Raw genomic sequence first — 27,954 nt, 5'->3', positions numbered from 1 at the left:
ATGAAGGAAAAGGATGAAGGTCTCTCCTTGGCTCTCTTCGGCACATTCCAAGATAAATACATTTGGGTAATTGATAGTGGTGCATCAAGACACATGACTAGCCATTCCAAACAATTGAAGACCTTATCAAAAGGAAAATCCACCTATTCAGTGGAACTTGGAGATAACAAGAGCTATCCCGTAAAGGGTATTGGATCGACATCCATAAAGCTGGAGAATGGAAGCAACATCCACCTCAACAACATTCTATTTGTTCCAAGTTTGCATAAGAACTTACTTTCCATTTCAAGCTTAGAAGATAAGGGTGATAGAGTAGCTTTCATTGATGGAAGGGTTGTTGTATGGAGTAAAGACTCAAGTATAGAACAAGCTAAAGTCATTGGCATTCGAGAAGGAAGACTCTACAGACTAATATCTCATGTGGCCCAAGCCCTAGTTCACATTGAAATTAGCCCGTGTGAACTCTGGCATAAAAGATTTGGTCATCTACATTTCAAGATCCTTCCAACTCTAAGCTCCATAGTAGATGGAATACCTGAATTGAAGGAAGATCATGAAGGAGTATGTAAGGGATGTGCATTGGGTAAGAACACCAAGAGACCATTTGGAAGCAGTGCTTCACGGTCAAAAGAAATCTTGGATCTCATTCACTTCGATGTATGTGGCCCTATGACTCCTAAATCACTTGGAGGTCATCTATATTATGTCACATTTATAGATGATCATTCAAGAAAAACCCAGGTTTACTTAATGAAAACCAAGGACGAAGTATTCACAAAATTTCAAGAATTCAAAGCTGAAGTGGAGAACCTTACAGAAAGAAGAATCAAGATACTAAGATTTGATAATGGAGGAGAATATACATCCAAAGATATTATAGCATTCTGTAAGGAGTATGGGATTAAGAGGAAGTTGATAGTCCCATTTAATCCCGAGCAAAATGAACTTGCAGAAAGGAAGAATAGATCCATTGAAGAAAGTGTAAAAGCAATGTTACATGATCAAGATCTACCTAAGTTTTTGTGGGGAGAAGCCACGAAGACAACTATTTATATTCAAAATAAAAGCCCCCACAAGTTCCTAGACAACAAAACTCCGAAGGAAGTGTTCACTGGAAATAAACCATATGTAGATCATCTCTGGATCTTTGGGTGTCCTGTATATATCCATATACCAAAGGACAAAAGAAAGAAGTTGGATCCATCAGGCATGAAGGGAACATTTGTTGGGTATAGCAACTCATCAAAAGCCTATAGGATCTACATAAAAGAAGGACATCACATAGAAGTCAGTCGTGATGTCATATTTGATGAAATCATAGCATTCAAGAAATCAAAGGAACTTTCCATAGACTTTGATGATGAAGAAATTCTAGTATTTGAGGAAGAAGTTGACAAGGGAGAAGAAGAATCACACCATGAAGAAGAAGGTCCTAGTGAGCCTGTTCAACCTGTGGTCATCCCTGAAACAAGGAAAAGACCTAATTGGTTGAAATCTACACTACTTGATGCAGAAGGTCATGGGGCAACAAAAGGATCATTTAGAGAAAGCAAGAAACCCAAGAGATATTTTGGGTATGTTGCATACATGACAAAACTAATAGAAGCAGAACCGTCCACTTTTGAAGAGGTTGTAAATAATCAGGAATGGAAAGATGCCATGAATGAAAAGTATCAATCTATAATGAAAAATGGAGTCTAGGAGATCGTACCTAGGCCTGAAGACAAATCTGTGGTTACTTCCAAGTGGATCTACAAGATCAAACATGCGGAAGATGGAAGTATAGATAAGTATAAAGCAAGATTTGTAGCTAGGGGCTTCTCTCAACTAGAAGGCATCGACTATGAAGAGACATTTGCTCCAACAACAAGATATACAACGATTCGACCATTAGTCTCTCTAGAAGCATCAATGGGATGGAACATCCACCAAATGGATGTCAAGACTGCTTTTCTAAATGGCACAATAGATGAAGAAGTCTATATAGAGCAACCCTTGGGATTCGAAGTTAAAGATAGGAAGGCATATGTTTGTAGATTGAAGAAAGCATTATATGGCCTCAAGCAAGCACCAAGGGCATGGTATGCTAGAATGGATGCATACCTGCAAAGAATAGGCTTCACAAAAAGTTTTGTTGATCTGAACCTTTATATTAAGGTTGTAGATGGAGAACCTATAATCATTCTTCTGTATGTAGATGATCTTCTCTTAACAGGTGTAGAAGGTCGAATTGAAGAATGTAAGAAGCAACTAGCAGCAGAATTTGACATGAAGGATCTTGGGCTGATGCATTACTATTTGGGACTAGAAGTCTGGCAAGGACTTGATGAAGTTTATTTGGGTCAAGGAAAGTACGTGATCAAGATGTTGAAGAGGTTTGACATGATGGATTGCAAACCTATGACCACTCCGATGATCACAAACTTGAAGAGACTAAGGAGTTCTGAATCAAGCCCTATGGATCCTTCCAAGTATAGGAAACTTATTGGCTCATTGATGTACTTGGTGAATACTCGACCAGACATATGCTTTGCAGTAAATGTTCTCAGTCAATTCCAAGTGGAGCCGAAGCATGATCATTGGGTAGAAGCAAAACATATTCTGAGATATCTGCGAGGAACCATCCACTACTATTTGAAGTATGATAGAAGGAATGATGTCCAACTGATTGGATATACAGATTCCGACTAGGGAGGCAATGAGCAAGATGGAAGGAGCACTACAGGAGGATGTTTCAGTTTGGGATCCTCCATGGTCTCATGGATGAGCAGAAAGCAAGACACAGTTGCTTTGAGTAGTGTTGAGGTTGAATATGTTGCAACCTGTGAAGTAAGCAGAGAAGTAGTATGGTTGAGGAAGCTGCTATTCGACTTGTTTGAAGGACCAATGAACCCTACAGTGATACTTTGTGATAACACCAGTTGTATACGTTTTTCTGAAGATCCAGTGTTTCATGGAAAGACAAAACATATAAACAACTAGTATCACTATATTCAAGAGCTAGTGCAAAATGGTGTGCTGAGCGACAGTACATCTCCATTGATGAGTAGGTAGCTGACATATTGACAAATTCACTTCCAAACAAGAAGCTTGTGTACTTGAGAGACAAGCTTGGTTTGTATGATGTATCCTCCCTGAGTGAGAGGGAGAAATAGACACTACATTCTTGTCTTCACTTGGGAAGAAAGAATGGAGGATTGGGTAACCATCTGGCATTCGATATTCTTTGAGAATGTGGTAGGGTATTCAAGACAAGAGTAGTCGTAGACTGATATTCTTTGAGGACTAGCTATCCAAGATAAGAATAGTCCAAAGGAAGGTCATACTCGATGAACACCCAGGTGGAATATGTACCTTGAGAGACAATGATGATGGTGTCTATAAATCATTGGTCTCGCCAGCATTGTGCTCTGATCTTGTGGAGAGATAGAGTTGTTAGTCAAGGCCTTGCTATGTGACAATGTAGGTTAAATATGATGCCAAACAGATGGGTTACCAATCTGACTCTTTTTATGAGATCTATTCAAATTGAGAATGACCATGCACCTCTTATGAATACCTCCCTAGTTAAGAGGTAGTGTTGAAAAATGTGTAACTAGGTTCAGTCTTCATAAGTATGAAAGGTATTATTGTAAATTATAAAATGAAAAGAAATTATTATTGGAGCATGGGTTTCATGCTCAAGTTCTCTTATTTTATAGGTCAAGCACCCATTGAGTGCTTCTAGGGTTTGTCCTAGATTTAAGAGTCATTGTCATATATTGAAGACCCCAATGGGCACATTGTATCTTGTAAAGAATTTTTTTTTTGTTTTTAAAGTGTCAAAATGCCCTCCAACACCAAGTTGGCCTAGAAGCTGTCAAGTCGGCCTAAATGAAGACCCACATCTACCCTTGAAGAGGCCTATATAAAGAGAGGAACTCGTCCTCCAAAGAATCACTCACTCATCACTCATTCTATGCAAATAAGAGGACAAAGAAGAGGTCGAAGGAAGTCGAAGTGTTTGGGCTAGTTCTCTCTCCCACGTGCAAGACGAATCTAGGCTCTCTACGCAAGAGTCATCTCTGGTTCGATCTTGGAAGGAGGAGAAGAAAGAAGTCAAGCAAAGGTCACTTAGGGTATATCTCTAGCCCCAAGTCTCAAGGAAAGGAAAGCGAAGGGAAGAAGAGGCTCTAAGAAGAAGATCGAAGTCTTCTAGTGGGGTAGCAGCAGTTGTCGAGCAGTCAGAATTTCGGATTTGCAGTAGGAGGTCGAAGTTCTTGTAGTAGGAGGCTGAGTTGATCTTGATCTTGTAGGGTATTTGTTAAAATTTGCAACTAGGGCCAAACTCCATGTGGGTCATCTTATTTATGGCAACTAATATTTTTCTTCGATTCCTCTCTTCGAGAGGTGTAGGATTGATCTAAAGATCATCCAATTCCGACATGCATTTATGGAGATATGAATTTATTTATATTATTTGACAATTTGTCAAGGTTGGCCAGCAACCAAATTACCCCCAGCTCAACCTCAACATTGCATTTAAATAGAGGAGACCTCAAGTCATTTGACACACACATCTCTTATGATCTCTCTCCACTCGTTTGGGTTTGGTGGAAAGAGAGGTCTTGAAGGAGACATAGCCGCAGTCACAAAGGAGCCCTAGCTGCAATCATGAAGGGAGACCTAACCGTAGTCTTGAAGGAGCTCTAGCCATAGTTGAAAAGGAAGCCCTAGTCGCAATCAAAGGTAGCCCTAATCGCAGTCAAAAGAAGGCTTAGCCATAGCAAGAGAGGCCTAAGACGCAGTCAAGGGAGGCCTAAAGACGCAGTCAAGAGAAGCCAGATCCACATCAATTGAGGAGCCCTAATACGCAGCCAAGAAGAGACTCTAATCCGCAACAAAAGCAAGATCTAGCCACAGTCATCTAAGGTCATCTAGCCACAATCAAGAGAGATTTAGATGCTATCAAGAAGAGGCCTTTCCACAAAAAGGAGGCCCTAATCCGTAGCTAGAGGGAGGCCCTAATCCATAGTTCAAGAAGAGGCCTAATACACAGCTAAGGAGAGACCCTAAGCCGCAGTAAAAGAAGACTCTTATACACAGGTAGAACAAGCCCTAATCCACAACTAAGAGAAGTCATAAGTCAGAGTAAAAGAAGCCCTAGAAGCAGCGTGGATGCTATAGGTACAACGTGGGAAAGAGAGGTTGTTTGTGTGACTGTTTAGGCTGTTTGGGTGACTATTTGGGTGCCGCAGTTGTATTAGAGAGATAGGTCTATGTGTTGGGCTTGAAACTGCCCCAAAGGAGTAGCGTGGAGGTTAGCATCCCATTGGAGGACAGCCGCAATCATAGGAGCAATTATGGCCAGTTTGATGGGCTGTTCGGTACTGTGGTTAGTGCCCTAACTAGTCCCAGAATTGCAACATTGTCGCAAGTTAAAGTGTTGACCTTCTTACAGTCAAAATATTGTTGCGTTAAGGGTGGTTGGACACTAGTTTGGAGACATTTTCTATATGCTAGGCCGCAGGCCATAGCACCATATGGCATAGTGAGGGCTGCTAAGGGCAGTCAAGGATGTGCCACAGTTTCATGGAAGGACTTATTCAAGTACCCTAATCAGAACAGTTATCTACTGCTGAATGAAATCAAATTTATGAGTTGTGTTTGCGTTGATTGTATTTACAGTTGCAAGCCAAAGTTGCCTAGGTTTGATCAAGCTACCTAGAGGTAGAATTCTGCCATGTGTGACCAGCAGTGACTTCTCCGGTCAAGGCCTCACTGATGTTGTCATAAAATATCAGATTTGTATATTTGTATTATCTCTCTCTCTCTCTGCTGAACTATTGAAGAATATAAGAAGAATTGATCAAGGGTTTACCCACATTCGGGTTTGTCCCTAGCTGGTGGCACATCTTGTGTCCTATTGTCTTGGCTTGTCTTTCACTGTTTATGCTTATGTTTTATCTGCATTTTACTATCATGTTGATGTGATTACTAATCTGGATATTGATATTGGGCTAATAAGAAAATTGAATTAAATTGCTCTAAGCATAGAACATACCAAAAATTAACATGGTAGCGAAGCTGAGGTGAAGACAAAGCCCAAGCAAGAGTGAAAGACCAATCGCCGAAGAAAGTTGGAAAGGACAAAAGGCTCAATGGGTTCCTCATCCCACTTCCCGGCTGAAGACAAGCTCTGTGAAAAGTCTAACTATCACGGATGGAAGGTGTCCCTTGATCTGACATTAGAAGAAACAAGAATGGTGGAGCAAGAAATGCCTTCTAATAGAGGCAACCCCTCTGCTTTCTCCGCTCATGCCAAAAGGAGAAATAATGTAGGGTCTAAAGGTCACTTCAATGGAAAGCTTGGATCTAAGGGTGGAAGGAAGGGCAGGTGCTTTGTTTGCAATAAGTTTGGCCACTATGCGAGGGAGTGTCCAAATAGAAGGGACATATCACATGATGATGATCACAATCATTCCAGGTGAAACCTCAACAACAATGATCGAAGGAATGATAGGTACAATGACAAATGAAAAGGGTATGTAGGTCATCAAGGAAATGGTTGACCCTCCAAGAAAGCAAGGAACTCTAGGTATGAAGAATCAAATGTTGTTTCTGATAAGCAAAAAGAGTATTATCTTATATTGGCCCTCTCCACTACCTATCCTCCGGACACTTTGGGAAATTGACTTATTGATAGTGGTGCTTCAAGGCACTTCATCGGATACAAGGAAACTCTTTGTAATCTGATAGAGAAGGAAACAAACTTGGAGATTATTCTTGGAGACGATGCCACCTATCCCGTAAAGGGTGTAGGAAATGTTACCATTAAATTAAATCAGGGTAACATGATTCATTTACAAGAAGTTTTATATGTACCTGATCTCAAGAAAAACCTGGTGTCCATTTCGGCAATGGAAGGCAAAGGTTACAAGGTGGCATTCATCGATGGAAAGGTACGTGTTTGGAAAAGAAATTTTAAAGATGCTTTTACTCTTGGGTTCAGGGTTGGCACTTTGTATTAAGTTGCAGGAAGTCCATTGGGGACCATGTCTTGCGACACATCTCTTCAATCTGAACTATGGCACCGGAGGTTTGCCCATCTTCATTGTAAGGCCCTACCTGATGTGAGACAGATGGTGACAGGGATGCCTGAATTCAAAGAAGAGCATGAAGGTATATGTCCAGGATGTACCGAGGGAAAACTTACAAGGGGACCATTCCCCTCCAGTTATAGCAAGACCATAGATGTGGAACAACCCGAGGGGTTTGAGGTTCATCCGGGATTCTCATGTATACAGGTTGAAGAAAGATCTTGGTTTGAAGCAAGTACCCCGAGCTTGGTGTAAGAGGAATGACAACTATTTGATGAAGCTGAGATTCACTAGGAGTGAAGCTGATCGAAACCTTTGCTTTAAGGTTGTGGATGATAGATCTCTCATACTGATGCTTTATATGGATGACCTCTTTCTGATAGATGCAAGCCCTCTCATTCACAAACATAAGAGGGAGTTGGATTCCGAATTTGAAATGAAGGACCCAAGACTGATGCACTACTTCCTAGGGTTGGAACTTGGAGGTCTGGCAAAAGCCAGGACAAATTTTCCTATCTCAAGGAAAATATGTTGTGAAAATATCAGGAAGACTTGGGATGGTGGACTGCAAGCCTGTGACTACCCTGATGGAGCTTAACTTTAAGAAGTTATCAGGTAGTGTTGCCGGACCTGAATTGGGTAATGCTTCTGAGTATCATCAACTCATAGGAGCATTGATGTTCTTGGTGAACTCTCGTCCAAATATATGTTTTGCAGTTAATATGTTGAGGAAATATATGGTTGAGCCTCATCACACACATTGGATTGGTGCCAAGAATCTTCTAAGATATCATTGGGGCACAATCACTCATGGACTGAGATACACTGTCGGAGATGTGAGGCTACTTGGTTATTCTGATGCTGATTGGGCAGGCAATGTGGTGGATCGCAAGAGCACTTCTGGGCGTTGTTTCTCTTTGGGTTTTGCTTCGATATCCTGGATGAGCAGGAAGCAGAAGTCGGTTGCTTTGAGCATCGCTGAGGCTGAATACATCGCTGTGAGTATGGCCTCCTGTGAAGCCATCTGGTTGAGAAAGATCTTCAGTGAGTTATTTGGACATGTGTTGGGTACCACCGTGATCCTCTATGACAACTAGAGTGGGATTCGATTGTGGAGAATCCCGTATTTCATGATTGCTCCAAGTACATAGACATTAGGTACCACTTTATCCGGGATATGGTACAACGAGGAGCAATAAGGCTCCATCACATTGGGACTGATGTGCAGGTCGCCGATATTCTGACGAAGCCCCTGGGAAAGGTCAAATTCTTGACTTTTCGAGAACAACTAGGAGTTGTGGAGAGACCCTCTCCTGAGGGTCCTGTATGATATGGATATTGAGCTCTAGGAGCTCCGGGGGGCATGGGATACTTCTTGGAGCGATGAGCAACCATAGGGTGAGTGGTTCAACCTTCCCCTAATGGTTTGCTATGTAGGCAGGATGAGTGGTTCATCCTTCTCCTACTGAGACACAATCATAGGGTGAGTGGTTCAGCCTTCCCCTAGTGATTTGTTGTGTACAAGGTGAGTGGTTCAGCCTTCCCCTAGGATACCCCATGGCGACATGTAGGCAGGATGAGTGGTTCATCCTTCTCCTGCTGAGACATCCTACCCATGCAGTCTGGGACTCATGGGAAGTACCTCTCATCTGGCCAATGAGTAGGGAAATGAGGATAGGGACCATAGTACTACCGATGGACGCATCGTGTACTACCGTACTCCCTATGCTAGGATGACCTATATTGATTTGGGATCAATGGAACTAACTTCAGGTCAGTAAGAGTGGTATGAGACACTCTCTTTATTTGGAACTGATTTCGGATCAATAAGAGTGGTATGAGACACTCTTTTTATTTGAAACTGATTTCGGATCAGTGAGAGTGGTATGAGACACTCTCTTATTTGGAACTGATTTCGGATCAATAAGAGTGGTATGAGACACTCTCTTTCATCTCGGACTAACTTCGGGTCAACAGAGAATGGTCTGATACATTCTCGATCACTTCTTCTTCATAGTTCAGTAGAGTAGAACAAAGCAGTGTAGGGCACTGCATTGATGGCAAAGATAGTACAGACTGGTAGATGGATTAGCAGATGGAGTTCTCCCTAGTTGAGAGGGAGTGTTAAAATTGGCAACTAGAGCCAAACTCCATGTGGGTCATCTTATTTATGGCAGGTGATATTTTTCTTGGATTCCTCTCTTCGATAGGTGTAGGATTGATCTAAATATCATCCATTTCCGACATGTATTTATGGAGATATGAATTTATTTATATTATTTGACAATTTGTCAAAGTCATCCAGCAACCAAATTACCCCCTGCTCAACCTCAACGTTGCATTTAAATAGAGGAGACCTCAAGTCATTTGACACACACATCTCTTATGATCTCTCTCCATTCGTTTGGGTTTGGTGGAAAGAGAGGTCGTGAAGGAGACATAGCTGCAATGACAAAGGAGCCTTAGCTGCAGTCATGAAGGGAGACCTAGCCGCAGTCTTGAAGGAGCTCTAGCCATAGTCGAAAAATAAGCCCTAGCTGCAATCAAAGGCAGCGCTAACCGCAGTCAAGAGAAGGCTTAGCCACAGCAAGAGAGAGGCCTAAGACGCAGTCAAGGTAGGCCTTAAGACACAGTCAAGGGAGGCCTAAAGATGCAGTCAAGAGAGGCCAGATCCACAACGATTGAGGTGCCCTAATATGCAGCCAAGAAGAGACTCTAATCTGCAGCAAAAGAAAGATCTAGCCACAGTCATCTAAGGTCATCTAGCCGCAGTCAAGAGAGATTTAGACGCTGTCAAGAAAAGGCCTTTCCACAACAAAGGAGGCCCTAATCCACAGTTCAAGAAGAGGCCTAATACGCAGCTAAGGAAAGACCCTACGCCTCAGTAAAAGAAGACTCTTATACACAGCTAGAAGGAGCCCTAATCCACAGCTAAGAGAAGTCATAAGTCAGAGCAAAAGAAGCCCTAGAAGCAGCGTGGATGCTATAGGTACAACGTGGGAAAGAGAGGTTGTTTGGGTGCCACAGCTGTGTTAGAGAGATAGGTCTATGTGTTGGGCTTGAAACTGCCCCAAAGGAGTAGCGTAGAGGGAAGCATCCCATTGGAGGACAGCCACAGACATAGGAGCAATTCTGGGCCAGTTTGATGGGCTGTTAGGAACTGTGGTTAGTGCCCTAACTAGTCCCAGAATTGCAGCATTGCAGCAAGTCAAAGTGTTGACCTTCTTATAGTCTAAATGTTGCTACGTTAAGGGTGGTTGGACACTAGTTTGGAGACGGTTGCTATGTGCTAGGCCGCAGGCCATAGCACCATAGTGAGGGCTGCTAAGGGCAGTCAAGGATGTGCCACAGTTTCATGGAAGGACTTATTCAAGTACCCTAATCAGAACAGCTATCTACTGCTGAATGAAATCAGATTTATGAGCAGTGTTTGGGTTGATTGTATTTACAGTTGCAAGCCAAAGTTGCCTAGGTTTGATCAAGCTACCTAGAGGTAGAATTCTGCCATGTGTGACCAGCAGTGACTTCTCCAGTCAAGGCCTCACTGATGTTGTCATAAAATATCAGATTTTTATATTTGTACTATCTCTCTCTCTGCTGAACTATTGAAGAATATACAAAGAATTGATCAAGGGTTTCCCCACATTGGGGTTTGTCCCTGGCTGGTGCCACATCTTGTGTCCTCTTGTCTTGGCTTGTCTTCTACTGTTTATGTTTATGTTCTATCTAGATTTTATTATCATGTTGATGTAATTGCTAATCTGGATATTGATATTGGGCTAATAAGAAAATTGAAGTAAATTGCTCTAAGCATAGAACATACCAAAAATTAATAGTATTTGTCTGAGCTAGGTCATGGTATTCATCAATTGAAGGATCTATAAGAAGAGAAGAGATTTAAGGGTTTTCCCCTCAAGAGGAGGGGTTTTGGCCCTAGATTGCAGCCTATATACTGTGTCACTGTTCTTATTGTTTTGGTAGCTGTTTGATGTATCTAACATTATAATAACAAGGAACAAAGCTAATGAAGAAAGAGGAAACACAAACAGTTATAAAGTTAAAGAGAATTAACATATTCATTGCCCTATTGAATTCTCAACACTTCAGAAGGTTCCATATATGAGTAACACCGGGCATAGGTTTGTGGGAGTAGAGGCTGGAGCTGTATTCTACAAGCCATCAGAAAGGGTAAAACTAAACGACATGTTTGTTGGAAGAAAGATTCAGTTAAGAGGGAAGAGAGAGGATAATAAAAATGCATAAATTCATTAATACAAATAATCAAAACTATGAAAGGAAAAAAAAACATATCACTAAAGAAAGAAGTCAACATTTTGTAAATTTCCCCAGCCCTAGGTGACTGCTGTCCTAATATTTTGTTCATTAAATAACTCAGAAATTAATTTTTGAATATTGCAACAACCACACAATAGCTGGACACAATAGGTAGCAGAAGTGTAAATCAATTATACATATACACAGATTTTTCCTTCAAATCATTCTATCATTCAACTAATCAAAGCTTACAAGGCAGCATCTGCAACTGTACAGTTGATAAATTCACCCCTAACCCAAAGTGTACAGCCTGCTGAAGATAGTAAAACTGAGAATACACAAAAACAACTGTTGTAAGGCCCTATTGTGCTGTTGTGCAGATCTGCTGGCTGTACAATACCACACATATCTGTGCAGTTGTGTGGATCTATTGTATAGCTGTACCATATATACTATTGTACGGTACTCTTCCTCCCAACTGATCTCTCTTTTTTATGTCACTGTCCCTATCCAACAAAACTTATGTCTGAACTTTCTATCTCGACCTATCATTATACTTTTAACTGAAACCTGAATCTCTTAGTGAGATGTACAATTGAGATTGATCCCAATCTAAGTCATTAATGCATGAAAATTGAAACACTTTATTAGACTTAAGAGCTAAATATATAAGATTTCTCACTTTTTCCTAAAGTGAATTTTAAATAGAGTTCTTGAAATATCTTGAACTACTGCCAGCACATTGACACTGAGCCTATGTGGAAGTTCCTGCCTGAGCTATAGTTTTCAACATTTCCTCTTAGCAAAGAAGGAATTTTGCAACAATCCAAGTTGATCTCTAAATGCTTCAAACTTTCTTTTTGCTAAGGGCTTGGTCAGAATATCAACTACATGTAGATCTGTGGGAATATACTAGAGCTCCACTGCTTCCTTCTTAATCTTGTCTCATATGAAGTAAAATCTGATGTCTATGTGCTTGAACCTCTTGTGAAATATTGGATGCTCGGACAGTTTGATGCAAGTCTGATTATCACAGTAAATGGTGTGGGATCCAATTCCTAATCTAACAACCCTACAAGTAACTTGCGATGTCATATGTCCCCACAACTAGCAATATTGGCCACCATGTATTCTGCCTCTGCCAAGCTAATCACAGAACTCTACTTCATGTTGAACCAAGATATGATAGCTGAACCCAAGCTAAAGTAGCACCCTAACAACTAGCAATACTGGCTACTATGTACTCTGCCTCTGCAGAGCTAATAGCCACAGAAGTCTACTTCATGTTGAACCAAGATATGATAGCTGAACCCAAGCTAAAGTAACACCCTAAGGTGCTATTCCTATCTGTGGCATTGTCTGCCCAATCTGAGTCTCTATTCTCCTGCAACTTCACTTCACCATCTCCAAGATATCTCAGACCAAACTCCATTGTCTGCTTCAAGTACCTAAGAGCACATGTTTTGCTGCTACCTGTTACCCATTATTTTGTTTTGTAAGCACAAGGGGTCATAAAGATGGGACTGTTATCCACAACCTTGTAGGGTAGTCCTAAAATGCCTACCTGCATATCTTGCATCCGGTCTGTCAGAGCATTGAGAAGAATCTAACCAAAAAGAAACAAAGAAACACAAAGCCTATGCCAAATCGGTGAGAAGAAGCTGCTCCTGAAGGTCCTTTTAGCCTGTCTGGAAGGAAGAAACCACAGAAGTTCATGTCTTCTGCAGTGCTAGGCAGTGTGAAGGATAAAGCTTCATTTCCAGTCACTGATCAGAGAGTTAGAAACATTAATATCGCTGAAATGTGTTCCATCATGGCTTGTTGAAATGAAATGTTTCAAGGCATGCACCTAGCAGCCGATGTTGCTGACATGGTTCTGATCGCATTTTACTCTGAATGCACTTGCAAAGAATATATTAAAATTACTCCAGGCTTCAGGCATAGTATGCCTTTCATCACAGTAAACACATCAGTTTTTCACCCAAGCTGAGATGCCCCATAATGATAAATCTATAGGAGACGTGTTCTTAAACACCTGGATATCAGAAATCGGTGGCAGCCTTTTGTGCAGCAGCTGCCATCCTATTTCGAAATTATGAATAGGAGGGTCAAGTTGGATAGAATTAAAAGAACAATGCTTGGATCCATACTTAAAAGATAAATTATTTTTGTATTATTTGTCAATGAGTTTCTTGCTCATTGAAAATAGGTTAAGCACATTTTGAAGTGTTTCTAGAGAGTCAAAGTCAAAATGTAATTATGAAAAGACCCTTTGAGGGCATGTTACATCATGTAAGTCATCATACAAGGTCAAGGAAATAACTCCAAGCATGGTCAAAACCTCTCCTAGCACCAATGAAGTCTACAAGCAGCAAAAATGATGAATAAATGTTGAAATATAATGCAACTACAAGTCAGCTTTAGGGACAGTCATGTCGGCTTCAAGGAGGAGGGACAGACCTCTATAAATAGAGGCTGTCCACTCCTCATTTGGACACACACTCACATCTCTGAAATCCGCAAGGAAGAAGAAGGCTTAAAGGACAAAGAAAAGCCTGAAAAGGTGAGAAAAGGGGCTGCTTTCTAGGGTTTCTGCAGCCACACATGCGAAGGAGTAAGGGACAGACTGCAGCCAGATCAGCAGCAAAAGTGCAGTGACATATCATTTATGGTTTGGGCTAGAAACTAGGCTAATAAAGGTCTCCTACTCCAGCATTGAAGGCAGCCTCACAAGCGAAGGAAGAAGAGGACTATTTCTAGGGCTAGAAACAGTCACACGTGTGAGGAGCAGGAAGGGCTTGACAGCAGTTTAGGGCAGCAGCATAAGAAGCCTAATTCAGATGTGCAGTTAGGTCTACAAGGTATCCCAAGGTCAGCAAAGAAGAGGAGCCCTAATATTCTAGGGTTTCCTAACCTAGAGGACAAAGTGCTGGAAGAAATGCCGAAAGATGTGCCGGAAGTGACAGTGCAGAAAGAGGAAGGATTTGACTCATGCTTGGAGGAGATCTTAGTCAAGGGTCTAGGGTTTGGCAGTTGTTCAAATAAGAAGCTTCAATAAGAGAAAACTTACAAAGGGTTTCCCTCTCAAGAGTGGAGAGGGTTTGTCCCTGGCAGAGAGCCAAATTTTGTGTTCTTGTTATTTTGTTTTGGTAGCAGTTTGATGAAGCACACACATATGCACTAATAAGAACAAGAAGAAGTATAAGCTAACTAAGAAAAAGTAAAAAGACTTCACAAATTGTTATCAAGTCTCGGAGAATCACAACACTACTTTGCCCTAGATTCTCTAACATTCACGTTGTCTAAAGACAGTGAATCCAAACTCTGTTGATGGTATTTGAGCTTTACCTTTGAGCTTTAAAGAATAGTTTATGTTAATGGAAATCATCAATCCCTTGGAGGTTTTCCTCAATATGAAAAAAGATGCTTGGCCTTGTACACATGGGAGGTCCTTGGATCCCGATCTTGCTCTATCCACCATCTCCAACGTAGACCAAACCTAGTCCAGCCAATTATATATTTATTTCCAGTGCTGCCATCATATGGAAGCACCAAGAGGCAAGCAGATCAAACAGCAAATCTGTGAAACCCTAGGAGGCCACTAGAGCTCAGTCAACTAGACCTTTGCAGTAACATCGCCTCAAATCATAAGACATTGGACACTGCACCAACAATGAGGGAACTTCCTCCAACTCTTGGCTACAAGCCTTAGCATCCAAATAACGAGACAAATCCCATCCCTCTTCGTGCTCTTCCAAATCATCCAATTGATCATCTATCAAGAGTTTCTTCCCTTTGACCTCAGACGTTATGAGAAAGAGCATCAGAGGATGTTACCCACCCACAAGAAAGACATCCCCTCCCCCTACTCCCCCTCACACACAAACGTTTGATGGTTCTTGGCCTTCAGTTCTCCACATTTTTTGCATGTTCTCCATCATCACTTTGTTTTACTACTTCATGATGTTAGGTCTTAAACTTTAGATCTTCCTCAACATAGGTAAATTTGCTTTTATTATGATTTTCAAGGAGCTACTTTTGCACTTCCATCTTGTATTTTCACTAATGTACTTCGCATTCCCATTGACCTATTTGTGGTCTTTTGTCAAACATTAATAAAATGATCTTACTTTGTCTTATCTTACCTTATGAGATGCTAGGGTTTATGCCAATGTGTAAACCCTTGAGAAGAACATGATGCTAAAAGAAATGATGGTTAGTCATGTAGAGCTAACACCTTCAATGATATTGCAACCTTGTTCTTGTGTGATGCATGGAGGCTAGGGCAAGATCATGGAGAGCCTAGCTGGACGAGTCTTGAGATTGGAGTGATGCCTTGCTTGGAATAAAACTTGTTTATTGTATCCTTGATGTTTCATGGAGGTATTGGTAGTTGTGTCAATGCAAGAGTTGAAGACCTAAGGTTTGGGAACTCAAACCCTAGGATGGACATCGTGACATGGAAGCTAGTACTAGAGTTGTCTTGCCATGCACTTGTTTAATACAACATGACTATGGTTTGTTAACCCCAGTGTTACCAGACTCGTCAAGCACTCGCGAGTCCAAGTTGGCTAGGTTGGCAAGCGATCAGATTCGAATTTGGGCGAGTCAAACTAGTTTCAACCAAGTTTGACTCATGGTCAACGCAATTTTGACTCACAACTCTACGATAACACGGGATTCCAACCTCAACTCGCGATTCATGCAATTTTTAGGTTAATAGGGTTTGCGCAATGGTTTTTTTTATCATTTCACTTGTTGTTGTGCCTGAAGTCTGGAGTCTAAGCAAATCGAGGAGGGAGTCTAGGGTTTAGGAGCCATGGATACATGAAGTTGTGATTATTATTAGTGGTATCTAACGTTCTCAAAAGTTGTGGATCTAGAGACACCATTACAATTGAAGAAGCCCCCCATCGCAACTAGCGATGCTTCCACTTTTGGTGGCACAATTCCACTTTGATACAGGTTCAATTCCGTTTCATTTATCTCAAAACGATGTTGATCTCCGAGCATCATGCCGAGTTCTTTCCTATTGTAGTCGCAACAACACCACCCAAAATTTTGGCCTAACACCAAATTTTTGGGTCCCCCCCCCCCATGATTTTAAAGATTCCAGTTAGGTTTGTACCTTTGAATTAGTAAAACCTTTCAATGTCTTAGCTGCCACCGAATCTTATGGGGGCTTATGCTCTCACGATGTATGTTGCATTTATCCACCTGGAATCATGTTGGTTTATGTTCTTCTGACTGCCCTAGGTTTTGAAGACTTTTCGTGACGTGCATGTTATACCTCGATTCACGCTCTCTAAGATGCAACTTTAACTTGATTCCTTGACATAGTAGCTGCATGATCATCATTAGGATTGTATTGCATAACAATGTCGCCTTCAATTATTGAGCCAATTCATATGCTTAAGAGTTATTAGGTTTAAGGAAGATGTTTGATAGCATATTCAATAAAGTCATTAAAAACATCCATATCACATGTAGTTGCAAAGTCATCCAAAAGCACCTCTTACAGTTTTACAACATCCCATTTTGCTATCTCGTGCTCACAATCCATTCTACATTTAAAGTTTTAGCATCTAAGATTGTGGGATTCTAAACATTCCTTAGAATGCATACAAAACTCAATGTTAAGGTGTTTCTCATGTCTGGGGACAACCAGAATCCAGATTGATATTTTGATAAATAGAGAGGGAGCTATTGTGATTTCAAATCTGAACCCCAAAACCCTAGTCAGATTTAACCATTCCTAATGGAATGCTCCACCAGTTCTTTATATCTATCACTAGTTTGGTAGAGAAAGCTTCTAGATGGTCATTCTTATAGAGTACGCAAGCTAGAAAGGTGACACATGTGGCATTAAATACTAAATCGAGCCCTATCCATGTACATCCTTTCACTCTTAATGAGGAATGGCAATCTTGAGGGAGCCTTTAGCCATGCAAGAGATGAAATTTGATTATTCTCATTCTCTATGTCATCTAGAACATCATGCAAAGGTTGGAAACACGTTTTTACTGAAAATGAACATCCAAAGGTTGTAGTAGTCTTCCCTAGGTGACACGACCTCCACAATATTGTATCTTGTTAACATTAAACAAGAGTAATTATGCTGAGAATCACTAACTTCAATAATTTTATGGTGGAAAACTACTTTTGAATGGGTTAGTTGTCATCTACATCGGAGTTGGACCAAGAATATAATGCCCTTTTGATTGGTGAACGTTGTGCCATTATTACAATGTTGCTTGTCAAATTATTTCGTTCGAAATAGGCTATTGCATGCCCAAGTCTCATCGCTACCATTATTTGCTAAGAATATACTAGTCGTTCTGTTGAATATAACTTTTGTGAAGCACCATAATCTCTGGTGTCATGTGCACGAAACAGTGTATATTTATATGTTTAAATGGTTTTGTCTGAAGGCATGCAATGTAGAATCGCTTCAGATATTTGTATATTACAAGGACATTGCAAAAAACGTTGCTTCATTCTAAATTCAATCATTTTGGCACATGTAATGGACAGGAAGAGTGTAATAGACGATCAACAAGGATCCAGTTCTTCATGGCATCAAGCTCATAACTGGTCACAGGACATAAGTGCCCTTTATCAAATTGACAGCTTTCAGCATTAGGGTATATGGTCAAAGTGGAATGAGCAATATTAAGTCATAGTACGCCAATTCATGGAATGGATAGAGCTTTTTGCACACCTTTCCCATTGCAAATCTCCATTCAAAGTGGCACTTGAAGTTATTGTAATTGAGGAAAGTGATTAGCAATTAGACTAGGCACTCTTCCTTTCAAGTCGCAATTTGCACATGATACTGTAGATCAAATTTGCAACTAAAATTGTTGTCTCAAATTGCAACCTGCAACTAGACTCTCTATGGTGCATGTGATAGATACGGGTGTGCGATTCCAAGTTGCGACTTCTCCCCATAGACTATCATTACCTTTAACTTAGGCACTTCATCGATTTATTTGCCCTCATCATGCCTCATATGTATATTCCTGCTTATTTTCTTTCTGCCCAATCTTACCTTATGGCATTTCACTTGGTTGAATCCTTGTGCAAGTACTTGAATTCCTTCTCTGCTCTAAGGAGTTGACTCCTAAACATGGTCAAAGGGAGTTTTCAAATGAGGGGAAACTCCTATGGCGGGATGGCCAAGCACTTTTGAAAGGGCAAGGAGGATCCTAATTACTCGACTTGGGAAAATAATCTCCTATGAAGAAACAACAATTGCAATCAACTGTGGTGACATATGATAGATAGTTGAGAGCTTGGCATACTTGTAGCAATCTTCTTGAAGTGCAGAAATCATCGACTATATATGAGGAAATGCGAAAAGCAAGGCATACTCCAAATTGGAATTCCCACAGGTCATTGGTTGCATTTCCAACTCCCATTGCAACTAGGAGCCAAGCTTGCAACTGTCACTAGTAGCTCCTCACATCTTCAGTGAAACTACCTCTTCAAAATTGTGACTTGCGCTTGTGATGAACCATTGATCGTATATTGCATTACTAATATCCACCCAAAGATGTGACTTTCCTTATAGACTGGGCTTGCGACTTAGTCTAGGTCGCAAATCGCACATTCAACCCTTAGCACTGAAACTGCTACTTGTAACGTGCTCTCAGAAGTGAAAATGTGACCTGCACTAAAGTTGCAAGTTGCAACTTAGCCTAGGTCGCAAATCACACTTATGCCTTTAGCCACATTGCCACTCAAGGATGCGATTTATCCTGCATTTTGAAACTACGACCTGCCCAAAATTCTCAATACATCTTGGGTTTTTCAGATGATTTAGTAGTGTGTTTTCCTCACGCTACTTGAAACATTTTTTGTGTCTAATATGTAAATGTCTTGTTAAATTTTAGGTATGTTCTATGATTAGAGCAAATTTACTTCAATTTTCCATATTAGCTCAATATCAATTCCAGATTAGCAATCACATTTAGCATGATAGTAAAATGCAGATAGAACATAAACATAAATCGCAGAAGACAAGCCAAGACAAGAGGACACAAGATGTGGCGCCAGCCAGGGACAAACCCCAACGTGGGGAACCCTTGGTCAATTCTTCTTATATTCTTCAATAGTTCAGCAGAGAGAGAGATAATACATATACATCAAAAGTCAACACTTTGACTTGACAAGATCAGACATCAGAGATCTTCACCATGAAGATGACATAATAGATCTAATGACAAGGACTGCAGATCTGAACTCAGGTGAAGGCACACTTATCAGATTTCATCCTTCAACCAATTCTCCAAGGTGATTCCATCACCATGTTGCATTCATCATCCCTATGTTGCACCCATGATCACTATGTTGCACTTCATTACACTATGCCGCACCCATCATACTACATCCATCATGTTGCATCCATCATCACTATGCTGCACTTCATTACACTATGCTGCACTCATCACTGCACTTCATCACTATGTTGCACTGATCACTGTGCTGCACTCATCACTGTGTTGCACTTCATCACTGTGTTGCACTCTGTGTTGCACTTCATCACTATGCTGCACTCATCACTGTGTTGCACTTCATCACTATCTTGTACTCATCACTGTGTTGCACTCATCACACTTCTTTTATCATGTTGCCACAAATGCCACGCTGACCTTCCAGTCCTTGAAATATTAATAAGGCTTCTTCTGATCTGCGGATAGTAGCCTTCCCATTTCACTGTGACTAGGGCAGATTGTGACAGCAAATCAGGTCACCTTCTAGTCTGTGATTAGGGCCTCTTCTAGGCCTCCTTATAGTTGCGTATAGGGCTACTAAAGTGCCTTCACAACTTCATCTAAATCTCCCTTTGAGACCTACAGCTGATAGTCTTCTAGGACAGCGGAATAGTGTCATTACTGGACCTGTGTTAAGGGCTTTAGAACAGCGGCATAATACATTTGTTTGGACAGCGGCTAGGGCTTGTTAAGGCCTCTCCTTGCTGCATACAAAACCTTAATGACTGTGACCTAGGACAACCTATTAGGACTAATACTTTGCTACTCCTTTAGGGTTGAGATTAGGATGTTAAATCCTCTCCTAGGACTGCGTAGGAGAACCTCCTTTATGGCAACATAGGTGCTTCTCTTCAATGAGATAATCCTCCTCCACGATAGTGTCCATAGGGCCGGCTTCATTAACTGTAATATAGGGTAGCGTAGGCACTCCTAGAAGACTTTTTCTCCTCCTTGTCTAGGGCTTCTCCCTGACTGTAATTAGGGCATCATTAGGCCAGCGTATATCCTAGAGCACTCCCTCTAGGTCTCTCCTTCATCAAAACCCAAAACAGAATGAAGAGAGATCACAAGAGTGTGTGTTAAAATGACTTGAAGGCCACCTCTATTTATATTAAAACGTTGAGGACAAGTGGGGGCAATTTGGTTGTTGCTAGTCGACGTTGACAAATTGTCACGTAACACAAATAAATTCATATCTCCATGAATACATGTAGGAATCAGATGATCTTTAGATCAATCCTACACCTCTCAACGAGAGAAATCCAAGAAAAATATCAACTGCCATAAATAAGTAGACCCACATGGAGTTTGGCCCTAGCTGCCAATTTTAACATGCCCAAGTGCAGAGTTCCACGTATTGTTTAAGATAATGCATCATGGACTCTAATATGTTATGTTGATGAAGTGTCCATTGATGCCAGCACACAAAATTGTTGACATCAATGTGGTTCATTTAAAGGCTAGCAACCATGTTGAAGTGGATACATATGTCAACTACTGTTAGGTCCCTACAATACTAGTGATTACCCCATTACTATTGTAGTTGTATCTCTTATTAATATTGTTTTGCCCCTATTGTCCCCATATTGTTATTACTGTGCCCCATAGAATCCCTCTATTGTTATTTTTGTGCCTTTATATTATTATTGTTAGGTCGGCTAGGTTATATTGTGACTCCTTAGACTCCTATATATAGAAATGAGATTTTGTCATTTGAATAATCAAGGAATCATTCATTTGTGTAATGTAAAGGAGGTTTCCCCCTCAAAGAGGCTGAATTCTAAGGCGTTGATCTATCTTTTCTATCTTTTTATGAGCTGGTTTCATAACATTTGGTATCAGAGCTTTGGATTATAGGGTTTCGCTGCTCCAAATAGGTCATCGTGGAATTTTCGCTATAACTTTTTTTCTGCGACGTTTCAGAAGTGAAAAAAAAAACCATTTGAGATGAAATCGGACTGAACCTCGGGTCCGAATTTCAGAGATTTTTGCGCTATATTTGCGGAGATATGATCTGAATAAGTTGGTCTTTTTGCAAACTCCTGAATTACATTCCAAACAGGTGACCTGGGGAAAATCGTCATAACTTTCTCTCTGAGCATCGGATTGAAATTTCGTAAGAAGGTACAGAAAGAGGACGGAGTGTAATTTCTTGTATAAAATTTTCAGAGCCAAAGGTCGAAACAGGGACACGTGTCATGTTGTACAAGTTCGCTCTACTGAACTAGTCTATATTCTGGTCATTGTGAGAGATTTGGTATAACTCTTCCTTGGAGAATCCAATTTGGATCAGACTGGTGGCATTGGAAAGAGGACACAGAGGGCTACTGCAGATCACAATTTCAGAATTGGATGATCTAAAATTACAGAGATACATCAGAGGCAATATCGAGCTCCTACAAAGTGAAAAAAGGTGTGTAGATTTTTTTAAATTTTGTTTAAGCTTGGTTTGAAAAATTATTTTGAAGGAATTCAAAGGGCATAGTAGAGCATTATTATCGGTAACTGATGCCCCGAGGAAAGAAAATGCAAACACCTAGTAAACAACCTGAAAGCTCTAGCATGACTCATGAAGAAGAAGAAGAAATGCTACATGATATATCAAAATTACAAGACCAAGTGCAACAAATGTCACTCTCACAAAAGCTAACAGAAACTAAGATAAATGGCGTGGAATCTAAGATAAAGGGCGTGGAAACTAAGATGAATGGCGTGGAAGCTAAGATGGACGATTTGAAGAAAGATTTGAAGACAGACATGGCAGATTTAAAGACAGACATGGTAGATTTGAAGACAGATTTGACAAATTTTCTACAAGAAATACTTACTAATGGTGAAAGGGTAGTAAAGGAAACTCATGATGCGAACAAAAGAAATGTTAATCATGATTTCATAGACTCTAATGTTGGATCGAAGACGCACCATATTCCAAAAATCGATATGAAGAAGTTTGATGGCAAGGATCCCACAACATGGATATTACAGATGGAGCAATTTTTCGATCTCAATAATGTGCAAAACACACAAAAGGTACGTATTGCAACTTTATATTTGGAACCAAATCAGTTTGTATGGTATCAATGGCTTTGCTCTCGTAAACAAATTATCACTTGGGCAATTTTTACAGAAGAATTGACAACACATTATGAGGATACAAAAAGCAACACTTTTTTTAGCCAATTGATAAGTCTCAAACAAAAGGGTTCAATAATGGAGCACATTGAGGAGTTCCAAAAATTGAACATAAGGGTAAAAAATATTCCAGAGGAGCATAGGATTGATGTGTTCATAGGGACTTTAAAGGATAATATCCAACATGATGTTCGCCTTTGGGAACCTGATTCATTAGAGAAGGCATTCAGGTTAGCAAGAAAAATGGAAAGCAAAATTATGGCAACTAGGAAGCATACCACTCACAACTATAAAGATGGAAGTGTTGTTGCCCCTAGTCTTCCACAACCTATAAGGTTGACACCACAACAATTGGAAGAAAAAAGAGCAAAAGGGCTTTGTTACAGTTGTGATAGCAAATACACTAAAGGTCATAAGTGTGCTGAGAAGAAATTATTCTACATAGATTGTGAAGAGGAAGAAGAAAAGGAGCAAGAAAGGTCAAAAGAAGAGGATATACTCCAGGAACAAAGCCTAGATAAAGAAGAAATGAATTCGACCATATCTTGTAATGCATTGGCGGGAATTACCACTCCTCAAACCATCAAGATAGAAGGACAAATCAAGAAGAAAAAGGTAATAGTGTTGATTGATTCAGGAAGTACCCACAATTTTATTCATTGTAAGGTAGCAAAAGAATTGAATTGCTTCCTATATCCAGCACCAGAGTGTCAAGTGATGGTTGCAAATGGAGGAACAATAAATTGCTCTGGAAAGTGCCATAATATCAAGCTATCCATGGGAGAATATGTATTGACTAGCCCAATGCTTTCCATTCCAATGGGAGGTGTTGATGTTGTACTAGGAGTCCAATGGCTACAATCCTTGGGTACAATAGCTTTTAATTTTCAAGAACTTTTCATGAAATTTTCTGCGGAAGGAAAGGAAGTTGAATTAAGGGGTATTGCAGGGAAACCGGGAAAGATAATCAGCTCTAACGGTATGACAAAGCTTCTAAAAAAGGAACAAAGAGGTGTAATTGCACAATTATGTTCACTAGATGTTTCCACATTGAAATCATCTATTTCTCCAGATCTCCAAAAAGCCTTGGACAATCATTCCAAGGTATTTGAGACTCCCAAAGGTCTCCCACCTATTCGTGATCATGATCATGCTATTCATCTGATTCCAGGAAGTGTTCCTCCAAACATCAGGCCGTACAGATATCCCTATGCCCAAAAGAGTGAAATTGAACGTATGGTTGCAGAAATGCTAGAGGCTGGTATAATTCAACCTAGTCAAAGTTCTTTCTCTGCTCCAGTAGTATTGGTGCACAAGAAGGATGGATCATGGCGCATGTGTCCGGATTATAGGGAGCTCAACAAGCTCACTATTAAAGATAAGTTTCCCATTCCTGTCATTGATGAATTACTGGATGAATTGCATGGATCAATTTACTTCACCAAGTTGGATCTTCGTTCAGGATATCATCAAATCAGAATGAAGACTGAAGACATTCTGAAAACAGCATTTAGAACTCATGAGGGTCATTATGAATTTTTGGTCATGCCTTTTGGCCTTACCAATGCACCTTCTACATTTCAAGGTTTGATGAATTACATTTTCAAACCCTTCCTTAGAAAATTTGTGTTAGTATTTTTTGATGATATACTAATCTACAGCAAGTCTTGGAAGGATCATGTTGAACATGTTGACAGGGTGCTACAACTATTGGAGGAGAAACAATTATATGCAAAAAGATCCAAATGTTTCTTTGGAGTACAAGAGGTGGAATATCTGGGTCATATTGTATCTCATGAAGGAGTTAAGGTAGACCCTAGCAAAATTAAAGCCATTAAGGAATGGAAAATCCCCACATCCATAAAGCATCTGCGAGGATTTCTTGGGTTGACAGGGTATTATCGCAAGTTTGTTAAGAATTATGGGAGAATAGCAGCACCTCTAACAACATTATTGAAGAAAGATGCATTTTCATGGACTCCAGAAGCAACAAAGGCCTTCGAACATCTTAAAGAGGCAATGTGCCAAGCACTGGTCTTAGCTACACCGGACTTCACAAAAACCTTTATTGTGGAATGTGATGCTTCAGGAAATGGAATTGGTGTTGTTTTAATGCAAGATGAAAGACCCATTGCTTTTGAAAGTCGTCCAATCAAGGGAAAGTTTTTACACAAAGCTATTTATGAGAAGGAAATGTTGGCAATACTACATGCACTTAAGAAATGGCGACCCTACCTAATGGGAAGACACTTCAAGGTAAAAACGGATCATGATAGCCTTAAATACTTTTTAGAACAAAGATTATCCTCTGAAGAGCAACAAAAGTGGGTCACAAAGATGTTGGGTTATGACTTTGAAATCATCTACAAAAAAGGGAAGCAAAATGTGGTGGCAGATGCACTCTCAAGAAAGGATGAGGATGTGGAAGCATTGTTGTGCGCCATTTCTATTATCCAACCAGATTGGATAAACGAAGCAAGGGAGGAATGGAAGAATGATGAAGAAGTGTGGGCACTTATTCGAAAGTTACAACAAGATTCCAGTACATCTGATACATTTAGCTGGCAAAATGATTCGTTATGGTACAAAGATCGCTTATACCTCTGTAAGAATTCCCAACTCAAACAAAAGATTCTTATGGAATTGCACACTTCTCCCTTAGGAGGGCACTCAGGATTTTTAAAAACTTACCACAGGGTTAAGAAGGAATTTTTTTGGGATGGCCTTAAATCAGATATTCAAAAGTTTGTGGCAGAATGTTTGGTTTGCCAACAAAATAAAGTTGAAACAATTAAGACCCCGGGTCTATTACAACCTTTATCCATTCCAAGCCAACGTTGGGAGGAGGTTTCAATGGATTTTATCACAGGTTTACCCAAGTCTGAGGGAAAGAGTGTCATCATGGTGGTAGTTGACAGACTTACCAAGTATGCACACTTTTGTGCATTATCACATCCATTTAAAGCCAGTACAGTTTCTACTGCATTTATGGAAACAATTCAAAAGCTACATGGAAACCCAAAGATTATTGTAAGTGACAGAGATCCCATTTTCACTGGAAATTTTTGGACAGAATTATTTTCTTGTCTTGGTACTCAGTTAGCTCATAGCTCATCTTATCATCCTCAATCTGATGGGCAAACTGAGATAGTAAACAAATGTTTGGAAGGATATCTTCGTTGCTTTGTATCTGATAAACAGACACAATGGGTCAAATGGTTGCCTCTGGCTGAATGGTGGTATAACACTTCCTTCCATACAGCAACAAAAATGACCCCATTTATGGCACTTTATGGATATCAGCCACCATCCATCACATCATATTTAAGAGAAAATTCTAAGGTTCAAGCAGTGGAACATCACATCGAGCATCAACAACAAGTCCTCCAACTCTTAAAGGATAACCTCGTGTTGGCACAGAATAGAATGAAACAACAGGCAGATCAACATCGCAGCAAAGAAGTTTTGATGTAGGTGATTGGGTATTCCTACGGCTACAACCATATAAACAAATGTCCCTCAAGCAAGCTAAGAAGGATAATAAATTATCACCAAAGTATTATGGTCCGTACAAGGTGTTGCAAAAGATTGGTACTATGGCATACAAATTGGAGCTCTCTGCAGCTTCTCGAGTGCACCTAGTTTTCCATGTTTCATGTTTAAAGAAGGTTATAGGCGACAAGCTCCCAGTTCAAACAATATTGCCAGAACTTGATGAGGAAGGAAAAATTATATTGGAACCGGAAGCAGTCACAGAAACAAGAACTCGACAGCTACGAAATCGATCAATTTCGGAGTATCTCATCAAGTGGAAGAACTTATCCGCTGAAGATTTCACATGGGAGGATGAAAATTTTATACAGAAACATCCAGAACTACTCAAGCGTTGAAGACAACACTTTTTTGAAGGAGAGGGGCATGTTAGGTCCCTACAATACTAGTGATTACCCCATTACTATTGTAGTTGTATCCCTTATTAATATTGTTGTTCCCCTATTGTCCCCATATTGTTATTATTGTGCCCCATAGAATCCCTCTATTGTTATTTTTGTGTCTTTATATTATTATTGTTAGGTCGACTGGGTTATATTGTGACTCCTTAGACTCCTATATATAAAAAGGAGGTTTTGTCATTTGAATCATCAAGGAATCATTCATTTGTGTAATGTAAAGGAAGTTACCTCCTCGAAGAGGCTGAATTCTAAGGCGTTGATCTATCTTTTCTATCTTTTTGTGAGCAGGTTTCATAACAACTACTGTCAGCAATATAAATGTCATATACCAAGAATGAAATTGATAGGGCAAAAGGAGAGGAAGGCAGGTTATCAATACTGCAAGAAATTGCAATTGTATTTTGATAATTCTTGAAGTTATCAAGCCTATTACTCACAAGCGCATTATAGAAAAGGAGCTTGAAGGATTTGGAATTAGGTTGAACAAGGAACCTCCTAATTTGACATTTAGGATGAAGGACAGAGGGCGAAATAAATTTCACATCTAAACCTTGAGATTGTTAAGGCCATCAGCGGAGAATAGAAGATTCATAATGCCGATATTTCTCTTCGCTATGATGCAACTGCAAATGACCTTGTAGATGTGATCGAAGGCAATCGCATATATATGCCTTACATTTATGATTGTTCACAAGATTAACCAAATAACTCTCGAGGAATTGGATATTTTGGATGAATCGCCTCACTACTGTCCAGTTAGTGCCCACCTAGAATGGAATTTGGATGGCCTATTGGAGAAGATATGGGAGGATTTAAATTTGACCTGAATATATACAAAACCCAAGGGAGTGAATCCAGACTACGAAGATCTTGTTATCTAAAGCTTGAACTTTCGAGAGGTTCCACAAGGATATGTTGAAGCAATTTAAATATGCATTGGTATAGGGTTCTAGCGCAAAACACAAACCGCAAAGAGTTGGGAAGGATCATGAATTAGAGGATGAGGATGGTCTCAAAGACCTTGCCTGTGTTTGTTTTAAAGAAGGACATGATTGTTGGCAAGGGACTTCTTCCAAAACACAGGTTAGGGAAGCTCAAAATGATCATGCACGAGCTATACATACCTTGATAATATTGTAGTGTAGAAAAGGACTATATAGGGGTCCAGATTAACATCTTGCTTTCAGTTAATATTTTATTTCTTTAGTATTGTTCTTTGATTGCAAAATATATGACCAT

The 27,954-nt window shown here is 40.1% G+C and overlaps 1 protein-coding gene and 1 pseudogene across 3 annotated transcripts in view; one reads left to right on the top strand and one right to left on the bottom strand.

Moving 5' to 3' along the window:
• LOC149223592 (developmentally-regulated G protein 3 pseudogene) lies at positions 1-27,855 on the top strand (annotated as a pseudogene).
• LOC149223591 (uncharacterized) overlaps positions 1-27,954 on the bottom strand; it is a 43,014-nt gene that overhangs the window by 3,595 nt on the left and 11,465 nt on the right. The gene's annotated exons all lie outside the window — the stretch shown is intronic.

Source organism: Pinus tabuliformis, chromosome Q (genome assembly GCF_031772625.1).
Source record: "Pinus tabuliformis cultivar Carrire ecotype Pingquan chromosome Q, CPIR1, whole genome shotgun sequence".
In the NCBI taxonomy this organism is placed as follows: domain Eukaryota; kingdom Viridiplantae; phylum Streptophyta; class Pinopsida; order Pinales; family Pinaceae; genus Pinus; species Pinus tabuliformis.
The sequence above is the reverse complement of the archived record's forward strand: the minus strand, read 5'-3'. Positions and strand labels throughout refer to the sequence as shown.